The sequence below is a fragment of the Pongo pygmaeus genome, chromosome 15, assembly GCF_028885625.2.
Source record: "Pongo pygmaeus isolate AG05252 chromosome 15, NHGRI_mPonPyg2-v2.0_pri, whole genome shotgun sequence".
In the NCBI taxonomy this organism is placed as follows: Eukaryota; Metazoa; Chordata; class Mammalia; order Primates; family Hominidae; genus Pongo; species Pongo pygmaeus.
In genome coordinates this window covers 59267749-59287562 of record NC_072388.2, presented here as the reverse complement: position 1 = coordinate 59287562, position 19814 = coordinate 59267749, and the positions used below count along the sequence as shown (strand labels likewise).

At 40.0% G+C, this 19814-nt stretch overlaps 1 protein-coding gene across 1 annotated transcript in view; it reads left to right on the top strand.

The window, feature by feature from the left end:
* Positions 1 to 19514: 19514 nt before the first annotated feature.
* Positions 19515 to 19814, top strand: part of C15H14orf39 (chromosome 15 C14orf39 homolog) — an 81702-nt gene continuing 81402 nt past the window's right edge. The window contains exon 1 of the mRNA XM_054449227.2: positions 19515 to 19710. The gene's annotated coding sequence lies outside the window, so the exon portion shown is untranslated. The remainder of the gene's footprint in view (positions 19711 to 19814) is intronic.

Genomic DNA, 19814 nt, shown 5'->3' with positions numbered 1-19814 from the left:
TCACAGTTCAGCATGGCTGGGGAGGCCTCAGGAAACTTACAGTCATGGCAGAAGGGGAAGCAAACACATCCTTCTTCACATGGCAGCAGCAAGGAGAAGTACAGAGTGAAGTGGGAGAAAAGCCCCTTATAAAACCATCAGATCCTGTAAGAACTCACTCACTGTCACGAGAACAGCATGGAGGTAACCGCCCCATTATTCAATTAGCTTCTACCGGGTCCCTTCCATGACACATAAGGATTGTGGGAACTACAATTCAAGATGAAATGTGAGTGGAGACACAGCCAAACCATATCAGGCTGTCATCTTGTAATCAGCTCAGTGTAGCTCACAGGCTTATCCCTTAGTGGGAGTTGGGAGGAGAGAGAGGACACTCAGCAGCTCAATCAGATCCACATAGAATGGTAGAGAGGTGGCACCTCAAATAGAATATTAATAGTATGAAGATGAAAATAGTTACATGTTTTCCAAAGTTATTGGAGAAAACCTAAGTAGTTAGGAGTTCAAGGAGTTCTAGAAAAGTGGTTTTCAAATTTGAAAATTTTGTTACAGTTTCCAATTCAGTAGGTCTGGAGTCAGGGCCTAAGAGTCTATACTCTTAGCAAGCTCCAGGCACCACTCTTGAGTAGCAATATTCTAGAAGACACTCGTAAATTTGGAATAATTTTATAGCATCTCACCAACAGAAAACTGAAGACAGCTATATATGTGAGGTTGAGTTTTGAAGGTTTTTAGATTCAATTATTTGAATTATTCTTCATATGGGGCATTATTATACAAAGTTTGATGTTCTTTTGGGCCATAATGTTTTGTGATCTGTTAAGTATTATTGACTAGAAAAATAGCAATGATTAGCCCACTTGCTGTAACATATTTTTGAGAAATACTAAAGTAAGGCATAACTGGAATATGTTATTCTTCTTAAGACGGAATATATTGTGAGAAAAGGAGGGCTAGGACTGGGACTCTGGTGTGTGATGGGTTGGATAACTCACAGAACAGAGCTGAGCTGAAGAGTACATCTTGCTGTGAGTAGCGGAAAGAAGTCCAGGTGGGCAGAGCACCAGAGAAAGTAGGTGGCTCTAGCTCCACAAGTGGGATTTTGTGTCAGTAATCAAATAGTGTGGGTGGGAATGGAGAATGAATATGGAAACTGGCATGAGCAAGGTAAAGGTATGGAACCTGGGAGACTGAACAGTTTATGAAGGTAAGTATTTAAGGTACATGCTAGAACTAGGCTACAAGGCAAGGGCTTAGGTTTAGAAGCGCATTAGTCAAACTTTAGGTGCCCAACATGGAGTAGGAGACAACAAACAGGTCTAATATTTAGGCTGGCTTGATGTCCATTCCCCTAGTGCTGAACTAGAGCTGTTCAGATCCATGATGGAGGGAGTACAAATCTCAGAGCTTGAGAGAGTGGAGGGAGTGAGGATGTGGGTCTGGATCAAGAGGCTCCAAGTATAAAGGAGGGATGTATGGATAGGAAATTAGGCAAGTTATCAACAGGTGGAGAAAGTTCCATGATTTTTTTGGGCAGGTTTTTACTGAGATTTTACAATTACTGGGTTGGTCACTGTTGATTAATTCACCAGTTGAGAAAGAAATGTGTTCTCTCTACCAGAGTGGTAGTAACAGTAGGTAAATAAACAGATTTGTAACCAAAGTTCATATAATTGCCCAAAGGTCCTGCTAGTTTTTACTTCTTTGAATATATCTCTTAATAGAATAAAATTTGAGTTCAAAAGAAAAAATCTGATTTCTTATTTACTCAGAGTATAATGCACATAACCAGAAATGTAATAGATTTGTTATCAAAATTCAGATTTTTCTATACCAAAAATTTATAGAGCAAGGAAATTCTCTAACAGCATATAGGAAAGCATGAGGACTTTGAACACCGAGGGATATCTATCTCTTTAATTCCACCTTCAGAATATCTGCCATTGTTTTCACTCTGCACCTTATTCATGCCTTCTCTTCAGTCAGTACTGAGCGTAGAAGTAAGTTCCTTTTGGAAGACTTTTGAACTTGCTCTGAGATGGGGAGGATCCCTAGGGCCTCCCTCAAATTCTGACTCTACAGAGCAAATGAAGAAACAGAATCAGGAATAGTCTGAATTGCCGTATTTTACTTGAGATATAAAATAGTCATGGGTCTTTGATTTCCTTGGGATAACTGCTAAATCCCTGTTGTGGAAGGAAGGGAACAAAAGAATCTATGCAGAAGGCAATAGTGGTCATACAAGTTTGAGAAGTAATTCAGAGCCAACAACATGTTATATTTTGTAGCTGGGATTCAAGATTAAGTAACAGTACATCTAAAAGGATTCTAAAAAACATTGATCAAGAACGCCACATTAAGTAGATATAAATTAAAAAACAATACGCCCAGTGATTCATGGTGACTCAGCTAAGGTGCCTAAGACAGGATGTTCTTTGTTGTCCTCCTCAGTCTTTTCTGAGGGAAGGCGGAGGAGGGAGAGGGGAAATAAATTTAATGTTTTCCATTTAGGTGAATTAAAATTATGTAAAATTACCTTTCTTGGTTTTTGCAGTTTAACAAATGAATAAGCACATGTTTATTTGATGGAAGCTCTATCGTTCCCACCTGGAAGCACAAATATTATGGTGCCTTCCTGTCAAGAATGTGTTATTTGATTTCAGAATAGGTGATCATATTTTTTACTTTGTATTTTATCATAATTTAAATTTGTAAATTTGCAAAAATCATACAAAGATACATACATACATGTTTTACCCAGCTTCCCCTAATGTTAACTATTTATACAACCATTGTACATTATGAAAACCAGGAAATTAACATTGATACATTATTAGTATCTAAATTATAAACTTTACTGACATTTTACTAGTTTATCCCAATGTCTTTTTTTCTTTTCAAGACCCCACATTGTATTTAGTTGTTGTGTTTCTTTAGTATCCTCCAAAGATGTTTTTTGGTCTTTGCTTGTCTTTCATAACCTTGACATTTCTGAAGAATACTGATCAGTTTGCAGAATGTTCCTCAATTTGGGTTTGTCTAGCATTTCCTCATGATGGGTTATGCATTTTTGTCAAGAATACCATGGAAGTCATCTCATATCCTAAGAACATCATAAGAGAGATATATGATGTCAACATGTCTTATTACTCATGATGTTAACTTGATCACTTGGTTAAGTTGGTCGTACTGGGTTTCTACACTGTAAAGCTACTCTTTTCCCCTTTGTAACTGATAACTATTTTGGGGTACTTGGAGAGTATGCTAATATCCTGGTTTTCCTCAGACTTTTGCCCATTATTTGTTGCATCCATAGGATCTTTTCTGCAAAAATTATTATTGCAGTATTTACCTAATGATGACTTTATTCTTATTTCCTCTGTATTCTCTTTACATTTTTTTATTGTATTTTAAGTTTTAGGGTACATGTGCACAACGTGCAGGTTTGTTACATATGTATACATGTGCCATGTTGTTGTGCTGCACCCATTAACTCGTCATTTAACATTAGGTATCTCTTTACATTTTATATTATTAATTAGAATTTTTCTATATGGAAACACTGCCCTTTCTTTACCATTTATTTATTCAATTATTTATTTATGTTAATATGGACTCATGGATATTTCTTTTACTTTATGAGTTACAATCTAATATTAGCATCATGTAATTTAGTTGCTAAATTGTCCCAATAAAGGAGCCATGTGGGACTCCTTTGGGTTGGCTCCTGTATCCTTTTGATTTGTCTCCATCCTTTTCTTGAGAATGTCCTTGTTTTCTGGTACCACAAGTTTATTCAGCTCATCTTGTCTCAGCCTTGGCTTTGCCTTGAAGTCCTGCACTGAACTCTCCCTGGCGGGCAGCCTTTTCAGTGTGATGTCCTCCTATACTACTGTTTCTTTCTCTGACTTCGGCTTTGGAGGGTTAGTCTCCACTCACTAACTTTCCTGAGCAATAGCTGATAATCATCTTGTACCTTCATTGTGAAGTTCCTTTTGAACTATAGATTTTTCGCCTTTGACTCTTGGTGTCTACTAGTGCCTTTTTGCTACTATAATATCTAGCCTGGGACACTTGGATTCCAATATTGGCGCCTACTCTTTTACTGTACTTACTGACCCTGAAAACTCCAAGCTCAGTCTCTGCGCAGCCCAGATCTTACTAGGTGGCATAATTGATTACTATGGAGGAATACTTTCTTATTAACTTTAACAGTGCTGATTAGATCCAGATAGGGTAGGGTAAACTTGTTTCTGTCTCTGAGCCTTGGGGAGAATTTGGCTCGAACTCTTGTGAGTAGAGATGTCACAGCATCTGACAGACCAGTGATTGATCCTAGGAGGTAGATCCAGGCTAAGGATCCTTCAAAGCAAGGGTCTTGTGAACTCTGAAAATAGTTGCTTCTACTAGCAACTGTATTACTTGTTTTATACTTCTTGTCTGTTATCCTTTAACCTTGGGTAAAATTTTATTCATAAGTTTTGGCTTCACATTAGCTGTGCTTCAGGGGTTTTAGTGGAGGGTCTGTCTCACATAGATGGAAATGCAAAGGGAAGAGCAGTGTCTCTATTTTTGAGGCTAGAGAGGAGTTGCAGTGGGAGAATTATAAGTGGGGACAGCTGTACTTGGCAATGTAGCAGGCTCATGCCACAGTAGGAGTGTGGTATCATAACAAGGTTCTCATAGCAGAAAAACATAAGCATACCTGAAACACAATCTGGGGAAGGGAACTGTCAGGTAGTTTCCTTCGATCAATCTAACGAGATTCACTGTGATTTTCATAGGTAGGAGAAGTGTGACCTGTGACCTTATTTTGTAGTTACAGGTTGTTAAAGCCTGGAAATTTGCGATAGACTTATTAAAAATTATCTTGCTTGTTTTGGTCTAACATTCCAGTCTAGTAAGATCATGTTGAATTTTGTTTTGATCATCTATCATATTAATTTTTCTTTTCAGTTATAACTCAGTTCATTTAAAAACATGATTTTAAAAAACCTTTAATTAAGTCAAGAATAAAAATGTTAATTTAGGATGGTGACTTGTGGCACTGCACTGTCGTTTTCCCTGCAGTTAGAGAATTATGGCTAAATCTATGGTTTCTAAAATCTACTCTTTTTCTTCTTTTTGAGCAAAAGAGATCATTTTCCTATTCCAGAATTCTGGCACCCCTCCCATTGTCTATAGATTCTCTGACATTTCTGGTAGTGACTCAGAAACAATCTCGGAAAGTTCCTTCTGTGTCTCAGAATGTAATTCATCAGGGTTTGGATATCTGAACTTGTTTAACATGGCTAATTGTTCCTTTCTAATGTTTACCTGTTGCACACTCATTTACTGAAAAGTAAACTGTTAAAAGACTAAGACACTTTTTAGTGTGGATAGAAAGCTGAAAACACCTTGCACAAAATAGGTGCCCAATAGATGGTGAATGAATGGATGGATGATTATAGGATAATTGAATGAGTCAATGAGTTTCTGACCAGTTTCAGTACCTATCTAGCGTTGGTGATACAACTAGGGTATTGTTGGTGAAAGTATTTCTTTACTAGAGGAATGAGATTTCTGATTTAGGCAAGTTATTATAAGTTTACAACTTAAAATCATGCTTCCAAGATGGCCGAATAGGAACAGCTCCGGTCTACAGCTCCCAGTGAGATTGATGCAGAAGACAGGCGATTCCTGCATTTCCAACTGAGGTACCTGGTTGATCTCATTAGGACTGGTTGGACAGTGGGTGCAGCCCACGGAGGGCGAGCTGAAGCAGGGCGGGGCGTCACCTTACTCGGGAAGCGCAAGGGGTCAGGGGATTTCCCTTTCCTAGCCAAGGGAAGCCATGACAGACAGTACCTGGAGAAATGGTACACTCCTGACCAAATACTGGGCTTTTCCCATGGTCTTAGCAACCAGCAGACCAGGAGATACCCTCCCGTGCCTGGCTCAGCAGATCCCATGCCCACGGAGCCATGCTCACTGCTAGCACAGCAGTCTGAGATCAATCTGTGATGCTGCAGATTGGTGGGGGGAGGGCATCCATCATTGCTGAGGCTTGAGTAGCTCACAGTGTAAACAAAGAGGCTGAGAAGGATGAATTTGGCAGAACCCACCACAGCTCAGCAAGGCCTAGTGCCTCCATAGATTCTACCTCTGCGGGCAGGGCATAGTAGAACAAAAGGCAGCAGACAGCTTCTGCGGACTGCACCAGACAGCTTCTGCAGACTTAAACATCCCTGTCTGACAGTGCTGAAGAGAGCAGTGGTTCTCTCAGCACGGCGTTCGAGCTCCAAGAATGGACACACTGCCTCCTTAAGTGGGTCCCTGACCCCCATATAGCCTGACTGGGAAACACCTCTTAGTAGGGGCCGACAGACACCTCAAACAGGTGGGTGCCCCTCTGGGACAAAGCTTCCAGAGGAAGGATCAGGCAGCAATATTTGCTGTTCTGCAGCCTCCGCTGGTGATACCCAGGCAAACAGGGTCTGGAGTGGACCTCCAGCAAACTCCAACAGACCTGCAGCTGAGGGGCCTGACTGTTAGAAGGAAAACTAACAAACAGAAAGGAATGGCATCAACATCAACAAAAAGGACATCCACACCAAAACCCCATCTATAGTTCACCTACATCAATGACCAAAGGTAGATAACACCACAAAGATGGGGAGAAACCAGAGCAGAAAAGCTGAAAATTCCAAAAAACAGAGTGCCTCTTCTCCTCCAAAGGATTGCAGCTCCTCACCAGCAAGGAAACAAAACTGGACAGAGAATGAGTTTGATGAGTTGACAGAAGTAGTCTTCAGAAGGTTGGTAATAACAAACTTCTCTGAGCTAAAGGAGCATGTTCTAACCCATCACAAGGAAGCTAAAAACCTTGAAAAAAGGTTAGATGAATGGCTAACTAGAATAAACAGTGTAGAGAAGACCTTAAATGACCTGATGGAGCTGAAAACCATGGCACAAGAACTTCGTGACGCATGCACAAGCTTCAGTAGCCGATTTGATCAAGTGGAAGAAAGGATATCAGTGATTGAAGATCAAATTAATGAAATAAAGCAAGAAGACAAAGTTAGAGAAAAAAGAGTAAAAAGAAATGAACAAAGCGTCCATGAAATATGGGACTATGTGAAAAGACCAAATCTACGTTTGATTGGTGTACCTGAAAGTGATAGGGAGAATGGAACCATGTTGGAAAACACCCTTCAGGATATTATCCAGGAGAACTTCCCTAGCCTAGCAAGGCAGGCCAACATTCAAATTCAGGAAATACAGAGAACACCACAAAGATACTCCTCAAGAAGAGCAACCTCAAGGCACGTAATTGTCAGATTCACCAAGGTTGAAATGAAGGAAAAAATATTACAGGCAGCCAGAGAGAAAGGTTGGGTTACCCACAAAGGGAAGCCCATCAGACTAACAGCAGATCTCTCGGCAGAAACCCTGCAAGCCAGAAGAGAGTGGGGGCCAATATTCAACATTCTTAAAGAAAAGAATTTTGAACCCAGAATCTCATATCTAGCCAAACTAAGCTTCATAAGTGAAGGAGAAATAAAATCCTGTGCAGACAAGCAAATGCTGAGAGATTTTGTCACCATCAGGCCTGTCTTACAAGAGCTCCTGAAGGAAGCACTAAACATGAAAAGGAATAACTGGTAACAGCCACCACAAAAACATGCTGAATTGTAAAGACCATCGACGCTATGAAGAAACTGCATCAATTAATGGGCAAAATAACCAGCTAACATCATAATGACAGGATCAAATTCAAACATAACAATATTAACCTTAAATACAAATGGGATAAATGCCCCAATTAAAAGACACAGACTGGCAAATTGGATAAAGAATCAATACCTATCGGTGTGCTGTATTCAGAGACCCATCTCATGTGCAAAGATGCATATAGGCTCAAAATAAAGGGATGGAGGAAGATCCACCAAGCAAATGGAAAGAAAAAAAAAAGCAGGGGTTGCAATCCTAGTCTCTGATAAAACAGACTTTAAACCAACAAAAAGCAAAAGAGACAAAGAAGGCCATTACATAATGGTAAAGGGATCAATTCAACAAGAAGAGCTAACTATCCTAAATATATATGCACCCAATACAGGAGCACCCAGATTCATAAAGCAGGTCCTTAGAGACCTACAAAGAGACTTAGACTCCCACACAATAATAATGGGAGACTTTAACATCCCACCATCATTATTAGACAGATAAACGAGACAGAAGGTTAACAAGGATATCTAGGACTCGAACTCAGCTCTGGACCAAGCAGACCTAATAGACATCTACAGAAGTCTACACCCCAAATCAACAGAATATACATTCTTCTCATCACCACATCGCACTTGTTCTAAAATTGACCACACAATTGGTAGCAAAACACTCCTCAGCAAATGTAAAGGAACAGAAATCACAACAAACTGTCTCTCAGACCACAGTCCAATCAAATTAGAACTCAGGATTAAGAAACTCACTCAAACCCCCACAACTACATGGAAACTGAATAACCTGCTCCTGAATGACCACTGGGTACATAACAAAATGAAAGCAGAAATAAAGACGTTCTTTGAAATCAATGAGAACAAAGACACAACATACCAGAATCTCTGGGATACATTTAAAGCAGTGTGTAGAGGGAAATTTATAGCACTAAATGCTCACAAGAGAAAGCAGGAAAGATCTAAAATCGACACCCTAACATCACTATTAAAACAACTAGAGAAGCAAGAGCAAACAAATTTAAAAGCTAGCAGAAAGCAAGAAATAACTAAGATCAGAGCAGAACTGAAGAGCTAGAGACACAAAAAACCCTTCAAAAAATCAATGAATCCAGGAGCTGGTTTTTTGAAAAGATCAACAAAATAGATAGACCCCTAGCAAGACTAATAAAGAAGAAAAGAGAGAAGAATCAAATAGACACAACAAAAAATGCTAAAGAGGATATCACCACCAATCCCACAGAAATACAAACTACCATCAGAGAATACTATAAACACCTCTACGCAAATAAGCTAGAAAATCTAGACGAAATGGATAAATTCCTGGACACATACACCCTCCTAAGACTAAACCAGGAAGAAGTTGAATCTCTGAATAGACCAATAACAGGTTCTGAAATTGAGGCAATAATTAATAGCCTACCAACCAAAAAACATCCAGGACCAGACAGATTCACATCCAAATTCTACCAGAGGTACAAAGAGGAGCTGATACCATTCCTTCTGAAACTATTTCAATCAAAAGAAAAAGAGGGAATCCTCCCTAACTCATTTTACGAGGCTAGCCTCATGCTGATACCAAAGGTTGGCAGAGACACAACAAAAAAAGAGAATTTTAGGCCAATATCCCTAATGAATATCAACGTGAAAATCTTCAATAAAATACTGGCAAACCAAATCCAGCAGCACATCAAAAAGCTTATCCACCACAATCAAGTCGGCTTCATCCCTGGGATGTAAGGTTTGTTCAACATATGCAAATCAATAAACGTAATCCATCACATGAAGAGAACCAATGACAAAAATCACATGATTATCTCGATAGATGCAGAAAAAGCCTTCGACAAAATTCAACAGCCTTTCATACTAAAAACTCTCAATATACCAGGTATTGATGGAACGGATCTCAAAATAATAAGAGCTATTTTTAACAAACCTACAGCCAATATCATACTGAATGGGCAAAAACTGGAAGCATTCCCTTTGAAAACCAGCACAAGACAAGGATACCGTCTCTCACCACTCCTATTCAACATAGTGTTGGAAGTTCTGCCTGGAGCAATCAGGCAAGAGAAAGAAATAAAGGTATTCAATTAGGAAAAGAGGAAGTCAAATTGTCTCTGTTTACAGATGACATGATTGTATATTTAGAAAACCCCATTGTCTCAGCCCAAAATCTCCTTAGGTTGATAAGTAACTTCAGCAAAGTCTCAGGATACAAAATCAATGGCAAAAATCACAAGCATCCTATACACCAATAATAGACAAACAGAGAGCCAAATCATGAGTGAACTCCCATTCACAATTACTACAAAGAAAATAAAACACCTAGGGATCCAACTTACAAAGGATGTGAAGGACCTCTTCAAGGAGAACTACAAACCACTGCTCAATGAAATAGAAGAGGACACAAACAAATGGAAGAACATTCCATGCTCATGGATAGGAAGAATCAATATCATGAAAATGGCTATACTGCCCAAAGTAATTCACAGAGTCAATGCTATCCCCATCAAGCTACCAATGACTTTCTTCACAGAATTGGAAAAAACTACTTTAAAGTTCATATGGAACCAAAAAAGAGCCCGCATTGCCAAGTCAATCCTAAGCCAAAAGAACAAAGCTAGAGGCATCACGCTACCTGACTTCAAACTATACCACAAGGCTACAGTAACCAAAACAGCATGGTACTGGTACCAAAACAGAGATATAGACCAATGGAACAGAACAGAGGCCTCAGAAATAATGCGGCATATCTACAACCATCTGATCTTTGACAAACCTGACAAACACAAGCAATGGGGAAAGGATTCCCTATTTAGTAAATGGTGCTGGGAAAACTGGCTAGCCATATATAGAAAGCTGAAACTGGATCCTTTCTGTACACCGTATACAAATATTAACTCAAGATGGATTAAAGACTTAAATGTAAGACCTAACTCCATAAAAACCATAGAAGAAAACCTAGGCAATACCTTTAGGACATAGGCATGGGCAAAGACTTCATGACTAAAACACCAAAAGCAATGGCAACAAAAGCCAAAATTGACAAATGGGATCTAATTAAACTAAAGGGCTTCTGCACAGCAAAAGAAATGATCATCAGAGTGAACAGGCAACCTACAGAATGGGAGAAAATCTTTGCAGTCTACCCATCTGACAAAGGGCTAATATCCAGAATCTACAAAGAACTTAAACAAATTTACAAGAAAAGAACAACCCCATCAAAAAGTGGGCAAAGGTTATGAATAGACACTTCTCAAAAGAAGACATTTATGCAGCCAACAGACCAGTGAAAAAATGCTCATCATCACTGGTCATCAGAGAAATGCAAATCAAAACCATGATGAGATACCATCTCACACCAGTTAGAATGGCGATCATTAAAAAGTCAGGAAACAATAGATGCTAGAGAGGATGTGGAGAAATAGGAATGCTTTTACACTTTTGGTGAGGGTGTAAAATAGTTCAACCATTGTGGAAGACAGTGTGGCAATTCCTCAAGGATCTAGAACTAGAAATACCATTTGACCCAGCAATCCCATTACTGGGTATATACCCAAAGGATTATAAATCATGCTACTATAAAGACACATGCACACATATGTTTATTGTGGCACTATTCACAATAGCAAAGACTTGGGACCAACCCAAATGTCCATCAATGATAGACTGGATTAAGGAAATGTGGCACATATACACCATGGAATACTATGCAGCCATAAAAAGGATGAGTTAATGTCCTTTGCAGGGACCTGGATAAGGCTGGAAACCATCATTCTAAGCAAACTATCACAAGGACAGAAAACCAAACACCGCATGTTCTCACTCATAGGTGGGAGTTGAACAATGAGAACACATGGACACAGGGTGGGAACATCACACACCAGGGCCTACTGAGGGGTGGGGGACTGGGGGAGGGATAGCATTAGGAGAAATACCTAATGTAAATGATGAGTTGATGGGTGCAGCAAACCAACATGGCACATGTATACCTATGTAACAAAACAGCACGCTGTGCACGTGTACCTTAGAACTTAAAAGTACAATAAAAAAGTTTACTACTTAAGATGTTATAAATCAAATACCAAGCTGCTTCCTTTAGCTAATAAGAATGCTATTTTAGCTAAATATAAATTAGAATCTAAGTAGATTATGTGAAAAGACCTGACTCTCAACTTTTAAACTAGCAAAATGAGGTTAAGATTTTCTTGTCTGTAAACCTACTTAATTTTATTGCTTATAAGTATTATTCATCACAGTGGTTTTTATTATTTCATTTAGGTGACAAGATATTTAAAGATATGTGGCCTATAACTGGAAACAAAATAAAAGGAATACTTGGATGAAAAGATTGGGGATGACTAGATAAAATATCTAAGGTCCCCTTCAATCTAATAGTTGACATATTTTAAAAATCAGCTTTATTGTGGTATAATTTATATACAACAAAACTCACCCATCTGAAAGTGCATATTTCAAAAAGTTTTGAGAAAAGGACATACCTTCCCCTCCACTGGAAAGAGAAACACTAGTTAATAGATGAAGACTATGAAAAATTTTGGATTATTTATTTACAGTTTTTAATAGGAAGCAATTTTATTTGAATTCTTCATGTTTAGCTTCAATATTAGTGTCCTTATCATCATGATTATCGTCACTGTGCCATTTGTTGAGACCTCTAACAGAAGTTTTCAGGGCACATCATCTTTATCTCTAAGTTATTTGAGCGACAATACTTTTAAAACCTGACCATGGTGCTATCACTGCCTGCATATTACATTAGGCATCTAGATTTTTCCTTTCATTTTGTAGGCAAATACTCTCTACCGCAAAACCTACTTTATTTATTATTTTATAATGCCTATTAGCTAAAATAGCATTCCCATTAGCTAAAGGAAGCAGTTCGGTATTTGACTTACAACATCTTAAGTAGTAAACTTAATATAGGCATCAATTCACATGATTTTAAAAATTTAAACTATACAAAAGTAAACACTGAAAAGTCTCCCTGCCACCCCTATCTCCCATCTGCTCAGTTGGTCCCCCAAACTTGAAACCACTGTTTATAGCTTCATGTGTGTCTTTCCAGAGTTTATTTATTCAGATATGAATAAATATAAATGTAAGGTCTTAATTCCCCTCTTTAAAAAAAAGACTCTGGAATCCTTTTATACTCACTATCTTTGTCTAGCAATCAGTTGGCCATCCTTCTTTTATTTTTCTTTGGAAAAGAAAATCCTTTTTTTTTTTTTTTTTTTTTTTTTTTTTTTTTTTTTACAAATAACTTCAGCTCATTCAGACTAAACTTTCCTGAAATAAAACATAAGGATTCTGGCTATTCTTTAGTTATGTTCATTCATTCATTTAATTCAATTATTCAGCAAAGATCTACTGATTTTCTGTGGTGGCAAAAATCCTGTACTCAGTTCTTGGAAGATTACAAAGATGACAGACCTTATCCTTGAAGAAAATATAGTATAGTGGAAGATAGAAAATACGAATCTAACTAATATGAGAGATGCATAAAATATCACAGCAGTTCAGAGAAGGGAGAGATTAGTTAAATGATATGGATCAAACATGGTTCTGGGATGAAAATGACCTTAGAGCTGAGCCCTGATAGTTGGGTTTATGTACCTGTGTAGATGGGGTAAGGGAAAAGGAAGAACATTCTATTTTATAATTTAGCACTCTTGTTTGCAAGTAATAGAAACTAAAAGTAGTTTTAAAAAATGGTGCAAAGGGAGGAGGATGTATGTTAGCTCCTGCATCCAAAACACAAGACAAAACTGAACCCAACTTCCGTGTCAATAGCGTACAAATATTTTACCAGTCTTAGCCTTTTCTGTCTCTCCTTCTTCTATTCTGTTTCTTTTTCCTTGAGCCTCCTTCCTGTAATAGGTGATATGGCTGTAGCATATTCTTACTTCTCTCAATCCAAGAGTACAGAGAAAACTGCTCCTCTATTTCTAATTAATAAATTTCTGGAAAGGACTGGCCCAACTTGGTGGTTATACCTCGCTGTGGGTTGAGGGAGTGGGAGGTACTGTTTGGCGGCCTCGAACAAAACACACTGAGTTGGGAAAGAGCAGTTCCCCAAGTGTACTGCTACAGAGAAAGGCAGGAAGGGATGCATGCAGGCACCAAGTGTGGAGGTCTATTTAAACCTACATCATGAGCAAAGTCATGAAGGTAGCAAAATGCATTCCATGCTCCGAATACAGTAAGAAGTTCAGAAGAAGGCAGGGACAAGGGTGAGGCAAGCAAGCCGTCTATGGTGCAAAATTTAAGGGGGTACTAATTCTTAGATGCCAACCCTGAACTTGCAGGACCTTGAGAGTGAGTGCCTCCTTAAATTTTGTACCTTAGTCACCTTGCTTGCCTCAATTTAATCCTGGCCCTGTTTAGAAGGACAGGATGCTTCACAGAGTTGAAGATCAACAGGTTGAGTAGTTTGAGGATCAAGTAAAGTGACCTTTGAGGAAACTGTCTTAATGTAATAATGTGAGTAAAAGACAGGTTGCACAAGGTTAAGGAGTAAATACCTAGCGAAGAAACTGAGGCAAAGAATGTAGGCTACTCTCTCATGAAGTTGGGTGGTGAAGAGAAGGAATTGCCTCTTGAGGGGAAAGCTTGAGGGGCCTGAAAAGTTTTTACTTTATTTTACTTTTAATATTGGTGATATCTGACTCCCGAAGCAGTCATCTACTTCAATGGAATGATTTGAAGGGTACTTGGCTCTTTTCCAACCAAAAATAATTTTCTACTAGCCTGCTAGTGGTGTCTGAATTGCTACCATTAGTGATTTGAGGTTACTGAATTAAAAGATTATCTCCTAACAGATAGAAAGTACTCTCCCAGGCCCCCATCTGTAGGTAATTCATCAAGCTTTTAGCAGCTCTACTTGTATGTTGATGTGAATTGGTTTATCTGATTTTTGTGACAACTGAGAATAGATTTTGATAAATGGAGGGTGAAGATCATCGAAGGGCTTCTGACAGTTTGGGATGGGGCACCTGTAAGTAGGCAAGGTGAAGGACCTCCAAAAGGAAACGGAAAGGTAACCAGGTTCAAGGGGGTAACCTGTGTACCTCACAGTTCTACTCAGGGCCAGCTCTCCAGTTGCAATCTTAAACTCTCTCTCCCTCCATCTATGAGTCATTTTTTTAAAACAGCGTTTCAGTAGAAACTTATCAAAACTTTCTGAGAAAATAAATTATGTCTCAGGTAATAGAAAAGTGTAATGGACTTGGAGTCAGAAAACCTGTTCTCATCAAACACTCACTGGGCCTGTGCACAGGCAGCATTACCTTGGAGCAAATGACACTTAGGCTTCAGGATTCCTCACTTGCACAGGTCTCTTCCAAGGTCCTGGAAGTGGTTCTAGCAATATATTCACATAATCATGCATTTTTTGAAAATTTATAAAGTAAGGCAATTTAACAACAATAGATTGTTTCTTTCCATTCCTATTTTCCCTCTGTCCATTTCCCTTCATGCTGGGTTTCAATGGAGTAACCATAGTCATTTTTGGGATCTGGTAGTTAAAGGGAACTTGAGTTGGATATACAGTTAGTTTGAGTTTAGTGTTATATTTTTATGATTTGCTGTTACTTCTTTGTAAGTGTAAGACCTTGATCACAAACTAGTTAATGAATGTTGTCAATGTAAAGATTATTTAATGGGTTATTGCTCAAGGAAACTTGTAGTGTCCTGAAATTTAACTGCCTATATATGGAAGAAATTTCATTGAGGCTTTCCCATATTTGATGCCAATCCTAAAAATAATATATGGCATGACCAATAATGAGCTATGAAACTGCAAGAAATTTTTCTAAGTTATCAATAATAAAAATATTTAAACCAACCCATAGTAAAGACTGAATTATCTTTCTATTTGAGGTTGTATAATAAAATTGTTGTCACACAAAGGAGCAATCAAAGAACATACAGAAAAATGGTAGGAAAAAAACAATTCTGGAGGTATGTAAGACAGTTAATGAAATGATTTTATTACTTGCCTGGATTTTGTGGTTTGTTGTATTTGCCAGGTTAAAAAAATTGTAATTGTTGTTATTTATTTTTTGTACCCAATTTTGTACTCATAATTTTATATCTTTAATCTTAAAGAGTGCCCCACCCCTCCAAATAGTGTAAGCTTCAAACCCTACAAAATCTGGATTATTTCCTGGTTCTGTGACTTTGAGCAAGTAATGAGCCCCAGTTTCCTCATCCGGAAGGTGGGAATCCCCCTATCTGCTGATTTACCTCACAGGGTTCTTGTGAGGAAGTGAAATAGTGCAAGTGAAATATTTTATTAGCTATAAAAAGAGCCATGCGAGTGTAATTGAAGTGAGATCACTACTTTCTCAAAGAAATGAACCTTGCATTTTCCCCAGAAGGTTATGTTACGTTTTCAGTGATCATACTTTATATTTGGGGTTATCCTGATTTGCATGATGGGCCAGGATCCCTTTGGAGAGCTTCACGTAGTTGACAAGCAACCTTAAACAGAGTAAAGAAGTAAGGAAAGGATGATGGTATGTGAGCACAAGCTCCTCCATTGCCATTGCTGGAAAACCAACATATTGGGTCCTACCTACTGGGGGTGGTGAGTGGAAGCTGCTTCTAGTACTAAGGAAAGCATTTAGCATTTAAATTCAATATTACAAATATGTACATTACATCTATTAAAAACAACTTTTAAGCTTATTTCTTTGCCTTAGCATTTAACCAGGCAAAACGGGGAAAGGGAAGTTCTATTCACTGAACCCCTATTATATGTGAGGGTCTGTGCTAGGTGCTTTACATGCATTAACCAAATAACACTCACAATATTCCTGGATATTATCAACCCATTTTGCAGAAGTAAAAACTAAGGCTCAGAGAGTTGAGTGACTTCTCAAATTCACAGCGATTAGGTATTTCAAGCCAGGTTTGTCTGATCCCACCTTCTCCGGTGCCAGCCCTTTGTCCACAGACTGTTTCCAGTATAGTTTTCTTTTTCCCACTTGCTTTCTATTTTAAATGGACAAATCCAGTTCATACAGTTACAAGTATCTGCAAAAATAATTTCTTTAGATAAGATATACATGCATAGGTCTTCAGTTCAAATACGTAATTTACCAGCAATTTATAGAAAGTCAGGAGTATACCCAATGCCATGGAAAATGCTTTAAGTGGTGATTAATTTAAATGGGCAAATCTTTTATAGGAATCTTAAATATCTGAAAATGTTTGAAATGCATAATAATTTTTTGTCCACCAGACTCTTCATGTGCCAAATTAATGTGCCCTCTCAAGTGTTCGATTTAGTGCTAGAAAATTTAAGACTAATCTCTTCAGTAAAAAAAAAAAAAAACCAGTAACTCAGTATTCTCAGGTTGCAGATTGGCAGTGCCAGGCTAGAATGAATTTCCAAGAGGAAGCCTTATATATATTTTATCAGAATTCGAAATTATACACAGTTCACTTGCTTCTGCCCATTAAATTTTAAAATAGAGATGAGTTTGTTATCCAGTATTTTCACAGAGCCCTTGCGATTTAAGATTTTAATGGCCGGGTGCGGGTGGCTCACGCCTGTAATCCCAGCACTTTGGGAGGCCGATGCGGGCTGATCACGAGGTCAGGAGATCCAGACTATCCTGGCTAACACGGTGAAACCCCGTCTCAACTAAAAATACACAAAATTAGCCGGCCGGGGTGGCGGGCGCCTGTAGTCCCAGCTACTCGGGAGGCTGAGGCAGGAGAATGGCATGAACCCGGGAGGCAGAGCTTGCAGTGAGCCCAGATCCCGCCACTGCACTCCAGCCTGGGGAACAGAGCGAGACTCCATCTCAAAAAAAAAAAAAAAAAAAAAAAAAAAAAAGATTTTAATGAAAACTGTTTATCCCCCCTAGGTGAGCCCAAGCATAGTGGTGGGATGCCAATCTATCATCTTAGAATTGGACACCTTGTCTGGGTTTGTGATTTTTTTTGTTTTTGTGGTTTATTTTATCATTTGTAGGTCAGGACTGGAGTGAGGCGGGGAAGCCAGAGGAGAGAAAAGGTGGGAGGGAGGAGAAAGGAAAGGGTTACTGTCTTAGTCCGTTCCTGCTGCTATAACGGAAATACTTTGGACTGGGTAATTTATACATTTCTCACAGTTCTGGAGGCCGGGAAGTGCAAGATCAAAGCCCGGTTAGGTTCTGTGTCTGCTAAGGGCTGGTTCTCTCTGCTTCTAAGATGGTGTCTTTTTCCTGCACCTTCACGTGGCAGAAGGACAGAAAGGCAAAAAGGGAATAATAGACTCCCTCAAGCCCTTTTATAAAAGCACTAATTCCATTCATGGTCCAGTGAATCACCTCCTAAAGGTCCCACTTCTTAATACTACTGCATTGGGGATTAAGTTTCAACATGAATTTTGGAGGGATATGAACATTAAACCGTAGCAGTTATCTTGGAAGCAGAATAGAAATTCTATGTTGCAGGGTTCAGAGAGTGTAATACCTAGAATTTTCAAAATCCAAGAGGATTACTCTTACCTTTTTGGGAAAATGTGTTGTGTGAGAAGATAATTTTCATGGTATGAACCCAAAGTCACAGAATTCTAAAAAAAACCGCATGCCTAGAGGGAGAGAGCACTCTATGGAATCATCCCAGAGAACCCGACAAGTAGGTGACAGCCAGTAACTTACTGAGCTGGGAGGATTGCAGTGAACTTTGGGTCCAGCCAATATAAGTCATCTCTTCTCTTCAAATGATTCCCGAGATAGCAGAGGTCCCCCACTAATGTAAGAGCAGACAGATTTCAAGGAAGATGCATGAACTCATTCAGCTTTAAAATATTTATTGAGCACCTACTACTTGGGCTAGGTGCTGGGAATACAAAGATGGGTAAGAGTTGGTCCTTGCCCTTAAATAAAGAGCTTACATTCTAGCAAGGGCTGAAGGCGGAAGTCAAACAGACAAATAAATGAGCAAAAGTGTTAGAACGCTAAAACAGACGTTTAGATAAAGTGCGGTGGGAGCATTAAAAAAGGTGGTGGCACCTTATCTGAGTGGAGCTCACTGGCTCACGGAAAACTTAGTGGAGGTGGGGTAGGCTTTGTGGATTGACAGGGTAGCAGTCGAGGTAGGGGGCGGCGTTCCAGGCAGAGCAAACCGCAGGGCAAGCGGAAACAGCATGAGCGGGCAGGGAGGCGTGAAACTGCTTGTTCAGCTCTGGGATCGCCCTCACACCCCTTTGTCTCCAGACAAGGAGGTGAAAACGGGAAGAAAACCAGTTCGTTCCCTCGCGGTAGGGCACGTCTGAATAAGTTTGGGATTTTAAATCCTAGCAAAGAGAGCTGCAAGGAAGGATCTAGCCAGAGGAGATTTGTAAGAGCTTACAATGGGAAATGAAGTTTCCCATTGTAAACCTTGCTTGGAAACCCCCCAAGGTTTCCGAAAGAAGGGGGCCCAGGTGGCCTGCCAGGGCTCAAATGTGCTATCGCGAACATGCGGTCCTCGAAGCGCCCCGCTCCCTCTCCTTGCCTCGACGGCTAACCCCGGCGGACCTGTCGGACGCGGAAAGTCCCCTTTAGGTCCTGCTCCCTGGTCTCGGACCTCTCCCCTCTTCCCGCCCCTCTCGGCGACTCGCTGGGCGCGGCCTAGGACCGGTGGCGACAACTGCTGTTGCACCGGCAGGCCCAGGCCAGACACGCGTAGGCCCAGGCCCGACGCGCGCGGCAGCCTCTCGCGCAGGCCCAGACCGCGGCGCGCGCCGCATCCACGGGCTCGAAGCTCTGCAACCGCTGCGACTTCAGGCGCCCGAGGGTGGGCGGGCGCGCGCCTCCGCAGCTGCAGGGGCGCGCGCTTGTGGGCTCATTCTCCCACCTAGGTTTAAATTGAACCCCGTCTCGGTCCCCCGGTTTTGAGAGGTTTCTCTCCTCAAGCCGCTGAGTCTGGCAGCCCAACAGTAGGAGTGGCTCGAGGTCTACACGTCCGCAAGTTTGCGGGGCGCTGGATGGAAAAGGTGGGTGCGCGAAAAGGGGGGCCTCTCCTTCCTCGGGGGCCCAGATCTGTGGTCTCCGTGGGGAGATATGGGCCCCCGAGGAAGGACTCACCTTCCCGGGTACT